Below are 13,341 nucleotides of genomic sequence, written 5' to 3' on the forward strand. Positions count from 1 at the left end.
AATGTTTATGTAGTTTGTATAATAACCGATCCCCCCTCATGAACCATAGACCTTGCCTTTGGTGGGGAGGCTTGCGTGCCTCAGAGACACAGATAGCCGTACCGTAGGTGCAACCACAACGGAGGGGTATCTGTTGAGAGGCCAGACAAACGTGTGGTTCCTGAAGAGGGGCAGCAGCCTTTTCAGTAGTTGCACGGGCAACAGTCTGGATGATTGACTCATCTGGCCTTGTAACATTAATCAAAACGGCCTTGCTGTGCTGGTACTGCGAACGGCTGAAAGCAAGGGGAAACTACGGCCTTAATTTTTCCCGAGGGCATACAGCTTTACTGTATGGATAAATGATGATGGCGTCCTCTTGGATAAAATATTCCGGAGGTAAAATAGTCCCCCATTCGGATCTCCGGGCGGGGACTACTCAGGAGGATGTCGTTATCAGGAGAAAGAAAACTGGCGTTCTACGGGTCGGAGCGTGGAATGTCAGATCCCTTAATCGGGCAGGTAGATTAGAAAGTTTAAAAAGGGAAATGGATAGGTTAAAGTTAGATATAGTGGGAATTAGCGAAGTTCGGTGACAGGAGGAACAAGACTTTTGGTCAGGTGAATACAGCGTTATAAATACAAAATCAAATAGGGGTAATGTAGGAGTAGGTTTAATAATGAATAAAAAATAGGAGTTCGGGTAAGCTACTATAAACAACATAGTGAACGCATTATTGAGGCCAAGATAGACACGAAGCCCACGCCTACAACAGTAGTGCAAGTCTATATGCCAACTAGCTCTGCAGATGACGAAGAAATTGATGAAATGTATGATGAGATAAAAGAAATTATTCAGTTAGAGAAGGGAGGCGAAAATTTAATAGTCATGGGTGATTGGAATTCGAGAGTAGGAAAACGGAGAAAAGGAAACATAGTAGGTGAATATGGATTGGGGCTAAGAAATGAAAGAGGAAGCCGCCTGGTAGAAGTTTGCGCAGAGCATTACATAATCGCAGCTAACACTTGGTTCAAGAATCATGAAAGAAGCTTTTATACACGGAAGAACCCTGGAGGTACTAGAAGATATCCGATAGATTATATAATGGTAAGACAGAGATTTAGGAACCAGGTTTTAAATTATATGACATTTCCAGGGGCGGATGTGGACTCTGACCACAATATATTGGTTGTGAACTGTAGATTAAAACTGAAGAAACTGCAAAAAGGTAGGAATCTGAGGAGATGGGACCTGGATAAACTGAAAGAACCAGAGGTTGTAGAGTGTTTCAGGAAGAGCATAGAGGAAAAATTGACAAGAATGGGGGAAAGAAATACAGTAGAAGAAGAATGGATAGCTTTGAGGAATGAAGTGGTGAAGGCAGCAGAGGATAAAGTAGGTAAAAAGACGAGGGCTAGTAGAAATCCTTGGGTGACAGAAGAAATACTGAATTTAATTGATGAAAGGAGAAAATATAAAAATGCCGTAAATGAAACAGGCAAAAAGGAATACAAACGTCTCAAAAATGAGATCGACAAGAAGTGCAAAATGGCTAAGCAGGCATGGCTAGAGGACAAATGTAAGGATGTAGAGGCTTGTCTCACTAGGGGTAAGATAGATACTGCCTACAGGAAAATTAAAGAGACCTTTGGAGAAAAGGGAACCACTTGTATGAATATCAAGGGCTCAGATAGAGACCCAGTTCTAAGCAAAGAAGGGAAAGCAGAAAGGTGGAAGGAGTATATAGAGGGACTATACAAGGGCGATGTTCTTGAGGACAATTTTATGCAAATGGAAGAGGATGTAGATGAAGAGGAAATGGGAGATATGATAATGCCTGAAGAATTTTATAGAGCACTGAAAGACCTAAGTCGAAACAAGGCCCCCGGAGAAGACAACATTCCATTTGAACTACTGACAGCCTTGAGAGAGCCAGTCCTGACAAAACTCTACCATCTGGTGAGCAAGATATATCAGACAGGCGAAATACCCTCAGACTTCAAGAAGAATATAATAATTCCAATCCCAAAGAAAGCAGGCATGACAGATGTGAAAATTACCGAACAATCAGTTTAATAAGTCACAGCTGCAAAATACTAACGCGATTTCTGTACAGACGAATGGAAAATCTGGTAGAAGCGGACCTCGGGGAAGATCAGTTTGGATTCCGTAGAAATATGGGAACACGTGAGGCAATACTGACCCTACGACTTATCTTTGAAGCTAGATTAAGAAAAGGCAAACCTACGTTTCTAGCATTTGAAGACTTGGAGAAAGCTTTTGACAATGTTGACTGGAATAATCTCTTTCAAATTCTGAAGGCGGCAGGGGTAAAATACAGGGAGCGAAAGGCTATTTACAATTTGTGCAGAAACCAGATGGCAGTTATAAGAGTCGAGGGACATGAAAGGGAAGCAGTGGTTGGGAAGGGAGTCAGACAGGGTTGTAGCCACTCCCCGATGTTATTCAATCTGTTTATTGAGCAAGCAGTAAAGGAAACAAAAGAAAAATTCGGTGTAGGTATTAAAATCCATGGAGAAGAAATAAAAACTTTAAGGTTCGCCGATGACATTGTAATTCTGTCAGAGACAGCAAAGGACTTGGAAGAGCAGTTGAATGAAATGGGCAGCGTCCTGAAGGAAGGATATAAGATGAACAGGAACGAAAGCAAAACCAGGATAATGGAATGTAGTCGAATTAAGTCGGTCGATGCTGAGTGAATTAGGTTAGGAAATGAGACACTTAAAGTAGTAAAGGAGTTTTGCTATTTGGGGAGCAAAGTAACTGATGATGGTCGAAGTACGGAGGATATAAAATGTAGACTGGCAATGGCAAGGAAATCGTTTCTGAAGAAGAGAAATTTGTTAACATCGAGTATAGATTTAAATGTCAGGAAATCGTTTCTGAAGGTATTTGTATGGAGTGTAGCCATGTATGGAAGTGAAACATGGACGATAAATAGTTTGGACAAGAAGAGAATAGAAGCCCTTGAAATGTGGTGCTACAGAAGAATGCTGAAGATTATATGGGTAGATCACATAACTAATGAGGAAGTATTGAATAGGATTGGGGAGAAGAGGAGTTTGTGGCACAACTTGACAAGAAGAAGGGATCGGTTGGTAGGACATGTTCTGAGGCATCAAGGGACTGAAGACCACAACAACAACAACACATCAACCGATATTAATTATGCTCACTGCATTGTTATTTCTCTGTTCCTCTCTCCATCCGAGTATTTTGTAGTGTTGTTACGTAAAGAAGGACTATTTCCCGAACTTCACAAACTTCGGCTGCTGTGGAATCCGGATTTTGCAGATACATTTTGTTCGCATTTGCGTTTGACTACAGGGCTGTCGCATGTCTTTGGCCATTATATTTATCTCTCGCTATGCGTCTTCAGTAAAGCAGTCGTAGTCACAGTAGGACGACAACTAATAAATTGCCTACATGGCAGGAACCCGCTTCTGGAGCGCAGAAAATGCACCCTCTTCAAGTATCTGCGTCGTCTGGCCGCTCGCTGGCAGTCTGGCTCGCTATATTCGCTGTAATTTTTTTGCTTAAAGGTCAACGAGAAACTTGGTTGCTACATTTTTCTGCTTAAAGGTCAACGAAACACCTTACTCCTAAAAAGTGAACACGTATTGTTAACTTCATCTATTGTGATATTATTGTAGCCGTGTAGAATAAATTGTACATCACCACGCTGTGTTTTATGGCATTATGGAATTATTCCATTATTCCATTAAATGCTTTAGCTTTGGCGTATGCAGATCTTCTTGTGCACGAACTACTGTTGTTAGACAAATGTTGGTATAGGAGGGGCTACCATAAGTAATGCAACACGTTTTTTCTTGGCCAATTTCAGTTGAAAATATGCAGAATTTACTGTGGGTCATTTTTAAATATCCTGCTTCGGCTCCTATAATTTCAAGAAGTTCCCACAGGTGGTGGAGCAATACGTAAAAATCAAAATGGCATCAGTAACGGTGGTGCGTTCCAAGCAGAGAGCTGTCATTGAGTTACTTTTTGTGCAAAACCAGAGCATCGCAGATATTTACATGCGTTTACAAAATGTCTACGGAGACCTAGTGGTGTAGAAAAGCATTACGAGTCGTTGGGCGAGGCGTCTGTCATTACCGTAACACGGTCGCACAAACATTTCCGATTTCCCGTTTGCCAGCCGTCCTCACCTCGCTGTGACTCCTGAAATGTTGAAACGTGCAACAATCTCATTCGGATCGACGCATCACAAAAAACACCTCGCCGCTCAACATGGCGTGTCTGTGGGTATTTCTGAAACACTCGACCGCCTGCTGGGTTCCTCTCCGCCTAACAGAACACCATGACGAGCAACCGAGGAGCACCTGTGCGGAGTTGCTTGCGCGTTACGAGGCTGATGGGGACAGCTTTTTGTCGAACACCGTCACAGGCGATGAAACGTAGATTCATCACTTCGAACCGGGAACAGAACGGAAATCCAGTGCAGCAAGCAAACTGTGTCAGCAATTGCCACCAAAATCCTAAATATATCTGGAAAAATTGACACAGAGCCTCAGTGAAGAAGTTTTGCCATGGACATTTCACTGTCGTGCTCCAAACATCGGCGCTCTAGATAGGAAACTGTGGTCTCTGGTGTACCAGCTGAGCTAGCTATGTCAACTTTTTCTCGTAGGAATCTTGTAAAATTTGGAATATTCTGTAGATGAATATAACACCGAAGCTATGTCTCAGTGTAGTTTTGGAGGTGATTTACATCAAAGGAAAATGATATAATATTACATTCCAAATGATGTGGAAACAGACTTTGGAAAAGTATTAAGTCAGGTACATTCATAAGAATTCGTCCAACACATGTAGTTTTGTTATGGCTGTAGCTCGTAGCATATATTCCAATCTCTGTAATTTTTAAGCGTTTCACATATGATTTCGTGCCAGCAAGTTAATAACGGACAGTTATTTCAATTCCGTACACCATAACGTTGGACACAAACACAAAAGAATGAAGAATCGCACTTGAAGATTGTTGGACTATTTTATCGAATGATGATCGCAATTCTGAATGCAGTTGATTTTCTTGTAAGAATTTAAATACGTACGTGACGTTATTGTAAATACATAAATACGTCTATGAGCGATAACGTCTCCAAGTAAGTACAGTAGCACCGCAGTAGATACACTCCTGGAAATGGAAAAAAGAACACATTGACACCGGTGTGTCAGACCCACCATACTTGCTCCGGACACTGCGAGAGGGCTGTACAAGCAATGATCACACGCACGGCACAGCGGACACACCAGGAACCGCGGTGTTGGCCGTCGAATGGCGCTAGCTGCGCAGCATTTGTGCACCGCCGCCGTCAGTGTCAGCCAGTTTGCCGTGGCATACGGAGCTCCATCGCAGTCTTTAACACTGGTAGCATGCCGCGACAGCGTGGACGTGAACCGTATGTGCAGTTGACGGACTTTGAGCGAGGGCGTATAGTGGGCATGCGGGAGGCCGGGTGGACGTACCGCCGAATTGCTCAACACGTGGGGCGTGAGGTCTCCACAGTACATCGATGTTGTCGCCAGTGGTCGGCGGAAGGTGCACGTGCCCGTCGACCTGGGACCGGACCGCAGCGACGCACGGATGCACGCCAAGACCGTAGGATCCTACGCAGTGCCGTAGGGGACCGCACCGCCACTTCCCAGCAAATTAGGGACACTGTTGCTCCTGGGGTATCGGCGAGGACCATTCGCAACCGTCTCCATGAAGCTGAGCTACGGTCCCGCACACCGTCAGGCCGTCTTCCGCTCACGCCCCAACATCGTGCAGCCCGCCTCCAGTGGTGTCGCGACAGGCGTGAATGGAGGGACGAATGGAGACGTGTCGTCTTCAGCGATGAGAGTCGCTTCTGCCTTGGTGCCAATGATGGTCGTATGCGTGTTTGGCGCCGTGCAGGTGAGCGCCACAATCAGGACTGCATACGACCGAGGCACACAGGGCCAACACCCGGCATCATGGTGTGGGGAGCGATCTCCTACACTGGCCGTACACCACTGGTGATCGTCGAGGGGACACTGAATAGTGCACGGTACATCCAAACCGTCATCGAACCCATCGTTCTACCATTCCTAGACCGGCAAGGGAACTTGCTGTTCCAACAGGACAATGCACGTCCGCATGTATCCCGTGCCACCCAACGTGCTCTAGAAGGTGTAAGTCAACTACCCTGGCCAGCAAGATCTCCGGATCTGTCCCCCATTGAGCATGTTTGGGACTGGATGAAGCGTCGTCTCACGCGGTCTGCACGTCCAGCACGAACGCTGGTCCAACTGAGGCGCCAGGTGGAAATGGCATGGCAAGCCGTTCCACAGGACTACATCCAGCATCTCTACGATCGTCTCCATGGGAGAATAGCAGCCTGCATTGCTGCGAAATGTGTATATACACTGTACTAGTGCCGACATTGTGCATGCTCTGTTGCCTGTGTGTATGTGCCTGTGGTTCTGTCAGTGTGATCATGTGATGTATCTGGCCCCAGGAATGTGTCAATAAAGTTTCCCCTTCCCGGGACAATGAGTTCACGATGTTCTTATTTCAATTTTCAGGAGTGTATAATTAAGTAGTATTCTGAAACAAGAAACAAAAGAATCGTACGACCTTGTGGCGATCGGATAACCGTTGTAAACTGCGAAGAACTACCTCAAATAGCGGCTGTGTTACGCTTGCTAACACGAAGAAGAACATAAGAACTGAATAATTACATTCCTCATAAAGGAAATACTGAAGCAGACGGAAAAGTGAAGCGACTCTTACACCTTTAAATGAATGAAGTGGGGCGATATTCAAAGCTCTTATAGAATACCAACATCTAACATCATTATACTTTCACAAGGTAGCACATTACTGCCATTCTAATTACACTTAGCCTTAATAATAATAAGTCATGTCTTACGTCTGTTGAGCCCCGCGAGAGTGAACGTTGTTAGACTGTACCATAAAAGGAAAGTAAAATTAAGCTAAATGATTGACAAGTGATTCAATTCCTTTAGTAAAACAAACTGTAATCAGTGCCTACAACAACGCCAGTCAGTATCAACATTTTTGCACTGGTAAATTTGACATTAACGTAAGAGTTATTGTTGCTCTCGGACGTCAATGATTAATGTCCACTGCCAAGAGCAGTAATTATAAAATACCAGTTATCTAGCAAGCAGCGCTTCCAGACCAACAGATAAGTATATTCTTACATATACTATCACTTTTACGTTGTGATTTTGTTCTTCCTACATACATGAAATTTTATTACCCTTTATCTATAAATCACGGAATTCTAATCTGATGTAAAAATGTCCGTTTCAAATAAGAGTACTGGTCTTCATCTAACATAAATTTATTTTGGTAGCAACTAGCATACATCGCTGCTGGCCACAATTTGTCCCTGATAACTTAAGAAGAGATTCTTTACAAGAAGTATCCAAAATGTAAAGACGTTTGTATGTAATATGCTTACAAATTTTGCTCAAGTACTGTTGATTCTTAGTTTTAACAATTAGAATCTTTAAAATTTATCAGTTGAGTACATCCATTTACTTAGTTTTCCTACCAACTCCTAGGTGGCCTATTGTGTGTAATGTATGTCGTTAATGTCGATACAGCAACGTTTCTGTACAGTTGTTAAGTGAGAAAAACACTTTGCTATCAGACACCGCACTGTATCGTCAGAAACGTACGACGGCCGTTCAGTATATAGTGAAATACATTCCTTTCTGGAAACGGGTTGAATTTATTCAGGATTTCTATATGGCATATTATTCTTCACTCTTTTGGCTACAAAATACTATTTTTCAACATAATCCCTGTTCATTGCGATGGCTTTACGCTACCTTACATAAAGGTCTGTATGCCACCATGGCACCACCCTAATACTCGATATCGGAACCAACGTCTTACTCAGCAATGACCCCCCCATCATCCAAGTACTGCTTCCCGCTGAGTGCATCCTTCATTGAGCCAAACAAATGGAAGTCGTAAGGTACGAGATCCGACACGTAGGGTGGATGAGGAATAACAGTCCAACCAAGTTTTGTGAGTTCCTCTCGACTGTGCGCGAGGCCTTGCGTTGGCATGGAGAAATTTGTTCCCACTTTTTTGGCGACGAACACGCTGAAGACGTTTCCTCAGTTCCCTGAGGGTAGCACAATACACTTCAGAGTTGATTTTTTTTTTTCAGGGCAACTTTTTCAATCAGCAACTTTCTAGATTTACAGTAATCAGATACTTGGTGCATTCTGTCAGTTCTGGATGCCAATTGCGGCTCTGCACAGTTTCATGCATTCAAATTGAAGGCACCAATGTCCTTAAACGTATTCAGTGAGATCATGGTTGATTTTAATGCCTATTCTCATCTACCCGTTCTTGACTTCTATATTCTAATGTCGCACATTAATCACCTCCTCATATTAATTGGAAGTATGTACTGATAGGAGTGTTATTCAGAGTTGAATTTGAAAACGAACTAATAAAATTAAGAAGAACATAATCGTGCGTCGTAATATTCTTTTTAATTTTATATTTTCATTTTAACCTATCTGGTAAACTCGTGAAAAAACAAATTCTCGCAAATCAATAATGTAGGAAAAATTTGTGTTTTAATTTTTCAGTTTTCTTCAGTAACAATGCCAGCTGCATTTTGCGCTAGTGATTATCATCACTCGCTGTGGTGGTAATTCAGTAGTGAATGTTTTGGTGTAATTGCGTGTTTCGTTGTGCGTGGTGAAACGCTCTCTGTACCCATATCGATTTGCATCTTAATCGAAAATGTGCGTGCCCAAGTTGATACTTATGTACGAATGCTCGTAAGTAACTTTACGTTGAATTAAAGGAGACCGAACTCTCGGCAACCAATCTGGTGCCTGCATATCTGTGGCCCATAGCACATAGTTTTCTTTTTCTCTCAACTTCATGTAAGTTACAATAATAATTTTAGTGGTTGCCCACAAGAATCAAATAAGAGAGCACGGATTTCTTCCGTACAGCCAATATATTTGTGCTACCCTGACACTAGAGTTTTAATTGTTGTAATCCATACACTAAGTGTGAAGCAAACAGAATGGAAACTGCTGCCATCAGTTTCCGTATTTAGACGTTGGTAGTGGTAGACAGTGAAAATGACATTTTCTAATTTATGCGCAAAATTTTAGGTTCCTAATCACGAAAAATATAATGCTGTTCCACCACCAGTATGAACGTCTTTACATGTTACGGAATAAATGAAAGCTGCGACGTAAATTACGCAAGTTCAAAATGGTTCAAATGGCTCTGAGCACTATGGGACTCAACTGCTGAGGTCATAAGTCCCCTAGAACTTAGAACTACTTAAACCTAACTAACCGAAGGACATCACACACATCCATGCCCGAGGCAGGATTCGAACCTGCGACCGTAGCGGTCGCATGGTTCCAGACTGTAGCGCCTAGAACCGCTTGGCCACCTCGGCCGGCTAATTACGCAAGTGCCCCTTCGTCATTGAAGTATTTCATTGACTTCAAGTAGCTATGAGTTTAGACGAGGATACTTCTAAAGGGTCAGAAACATGGCAACCCGAGGAATAAAGAGACGTTTATAGTAAACGGAGATAGTACAATAAGCTCTCTAGAAGTTATAATGTAGAAATAATGCGAGAACGCCGAGAAAAATACTATACCGGTACAGGATAAGCTGCACGAATTTGTCGGGTAAACATTACAATTAAATTCCCTCTGTTAACAAAGCTGCAGGCTTCAGAGCGGAAAGTGTATCAAGTGAAAACCAAAAGATTGAAAGAACAGCGAAGTTCAACGAACAAAAACGTAGAAAAAATTGTAGCGGAGCTTTAAGCTAACACGGAAACGACTTAAGACACGAGTGCCATCTCCCAGGTAAAAATGTGGACTTTATAATATCAGTACAATGCCGCAGTGACGGACACATCACAACGTCTTCCACTAAACAGGAATGGGGACCATGAACCGTGGTAATGTACGGCAATGAAACCAGGTCATTAACATCGGTTAACATTATTCTCCTGAAGAAAGAAATCATATAATGTGTGAATGAAATGATGTTTGCGGATGATCAGGCAATACAGCAACAGGATTAAAACGGTCCACATGATTTAAAAGGCTGCTTACAAGTTAAATGTATGAAAATTAAAATGAAAGCATAACTAGCATTCCAAAATAATGGGCAATGAACGTCACACAAAAATATGATATTAATAACTGACTTCCAAACTATACGTAAATGACAACTGTAATCGACGAGCTGAAAAGTTCTAAGAAAAGTTATACAAGACAACTAAAATGACTACGGAGAAGAAAAACTTCAGGGAAAAAGGATGACAACATGGCTTGAATTGCAGCGTTGCTTGTAGCGACGTGGCATTCAGAATCCCATATAAAACTAAATCTTTATGGCGCTATAGCCGCTTGATGCAATAAGCTGTATATGTTTGAGAATCTTCGGTAATGTTGGAACCTATGCGTGATGTTCAAAGTTTTATACGCGTTCTTTGTCAACACAGGATGCCTGTACACAGTATGTTCAGAAACAGTGATTTCTGACTGATATGTGTTGCAGGGTAGGTTGTATTGAGAAATAATTGTTAAGAACTGAATAGGTTGCGCTGTTATCTAGTTAATTAGTATTGACGAACAAACTCAAGCGACCCGCCATATCCCATTAGTGTCAGTTGTTCTCATAGCGTGGATGATAGCACACGAAACTGCTCAGCATTTGGCTCGGGTTCGATTCTTGCTACCGTCTCATGTCCAATTTTTGAATCGCTTTCTCTTTCGGTTTTGGTGACTCTGTCTCTGGCGGGCAACTTGAACTTGCGCGCAACGGCGTGATTAACTAATTTCAGTGCTAATAAACTCGGAAACGGCGCAACGTATCGAAATGTCTTCTGATCAAGTATTTCTATGTGTAACCTACACTGTAGCACCCTTACAAGCTGTGAATGGGAATGGGAACGCGTTATGCAGATCTTGGTGCCTCTCGCGTCCACCTAGAAAAGATAACCTGAAGATGCCTAAATAAGGCGAAACGCGTCGTTGAAAAATAAAAAAGCTAAAATTGCAACGAAGACTGTTTTTAACCAATACTGTTAAGGTCTGGTTTGTTGTATGCCATATATGGGTTGGAAGAATTTCTATTGATAGAGTATGTCTGTTAGCCGGTGAGAAGGCATATTTCCACCTGGATCCACCAATAACTAATGTTCACAATTTCTGCTCAGATGATCGTGGTCATGGATCAGCATTGGAAGATGGAAGACAGTGTCACCACAGCAATGTACGAGGGCGAGTCAAATGAAAACTTTCAATTTGTAGCAACAAATCGAAATTTCGCGCCGTTATCCTGTAAGTTGGTAAGCGTGCTACAAACAGCGTGCAGAATGGCCTGTAGGTGGCAGCATAGTGCAGATGCACACATACTGTCGCAGTATCAGTATAAAGATGACGGCCCCACTTGCGAATTGCATCAGGGAAGAACAGCGTTCTGTTATTCGGTTTTTGCATAGTGAAGGTGTGAAACCTATTGAAATTCTTCAACGAGTGAAATTTCAGTACGGTGATACATATTTGTCACAACAGCAAGTCTACGAATGGAGTAGGAAGTTCGCAAATTGTGTGACTTCAGTGAAGGATGCTCCTCGTCCAGGCCAGGCACGAGTTGTGACTCCACAGAACATTGCAGTAGTTGAAGCCATAGTGAAGGAAAACCGCCGAGAGACACTGAATGACATTGCAGCATGTTTACAGATTAGTCATGGGTCAGCACACCACATTGTGCATGATGTGCTCCAGTTTCACAAAATGTCTGCAAGATTAGTGCCACGGCAGCTGACTCCTGGAATGAGAGAACGACGTGTTGATGCTTGTGAAGAACTTCTTCGGCGCTTCGAACGAGAAGGTGATGACTTTCTTGCAAGAATCGTTACTGGGGACGAAACCTGGGTTCACTTCCACCAACCGGAAACGAAGAGAGCGAGCAAAGAATGGCGCCATTCCTCATCACCAAGTGATTTCCATATGTTTGGACCACTCAAAGACGAAGTGGGAGGAATGAAGTTCCGTTCTGAAGAAGAGGTACGCCACGCGGTGCATGAGTGGTTTCGCGGACTACCAAAAGGATTTTTTTCTAAAGGAATTTATGCACTTGGTAAGGGCTGGAGAACTTGCATTGAGCGTGGGGAGATTATGTTGAAAAGTGATAAAGCTTTGTACCACTTCTGCACAATAAATAACATTTAAAAAATATTTAAGGTTTTCATTTGACTCACCCTCGTAGTATAATGAAAGATACCTTTACTTTCGGCTAGTGTCTTATTAATTTTTATTTATTTATTCAACCTGATCACATTAGGAACTTCAACCCCACTTTTACATATGACAAAGGTTTCACATATGCAGTACTTTTATACGTGTTAGTTCCTTAAAAAATGATCATTTTAATGTGATAAACAGCAAAATAAATCTGAAGAAAAAGAGCCAGATGTATCGTGAAACGATATTCTAAAAGTAGAAAACAGCACTGAACTGACGCCCCTTTAAAAGTTCTTGGAATTAAGCAGAACAAACGGTGTGCTGATTGAGAATGCCAATTCTCTTCACTAATATACACTCCTGGAAATGGAAAAAAGAACACATTGACACCGGTGTGTCAGACCCACCATACTTGCTCCGGACACTGCGAGAGGGCTGTACAAGCAATGATCACACGCACGGCACAGCGGACACACCAGAAACCGCGGTGTTGGCCGTCGAATGGCGCTAGCTGCGCAGCATTTGTGCACCGCCGCCGTCAGTGTCAGCCAGTTTGCCGTGGCATACGGAGCTCCATCGCAGTCTTTAACACTGGTAGCATGCCGCGACAGCGTGGACGTGAACCGTATGTGCAGTTGACGGACTTTGAGCGAGGGCGTATAGTGGGCATGCGGGAGGCCGGGTGGACGTACCGCCGAATTGCTCAACACGTGGGGCGTGAGGTCTCCACAGTACATCGATGTTGTCGCCAGTGGTCGGCGGAAGGTGCACGTGCCCGTCGACCTGGGACCGGACCGCAGCGACGCACGGATGCACGCCAAGACCGTAGGATCCTACGCAGTGCCGTAGGGGACCGCACCGCCACTTCCCAGCAAATTAGGGACACTGTTGCTCCTGGGGTATCGGCGAGGACCATTCGCAACCGTCTCCATGAAGCTGGGCTACGGTCCCGCACACCGTTAGGCCGTCTTCCGCTCACGCCCCAACATCGTGCAGCCCGCCTCCAGTGGTGTCGCGACAGGCGTGAATGGAGGGACGAATGGAGACGTGTCGTCTTCAGCGATGAG

The sequence above is a fragment of the Schistocerca nitens genome, chromosome 1 (genome assembly GCF_023898315.1).
Source record: "Schistocerca nitens isolate TAMUIC-IGC-003100 chromosome 1, iqSchNite1.1, whole genome shotgun sequence".
Taxonomy (NCBI): domain Eukaryota; kingdom Metazoa; phylum Arthropoda; class Insecta; order Orthoptera; family Acrididae; genus Schistocerca; species Schistocerca nitens.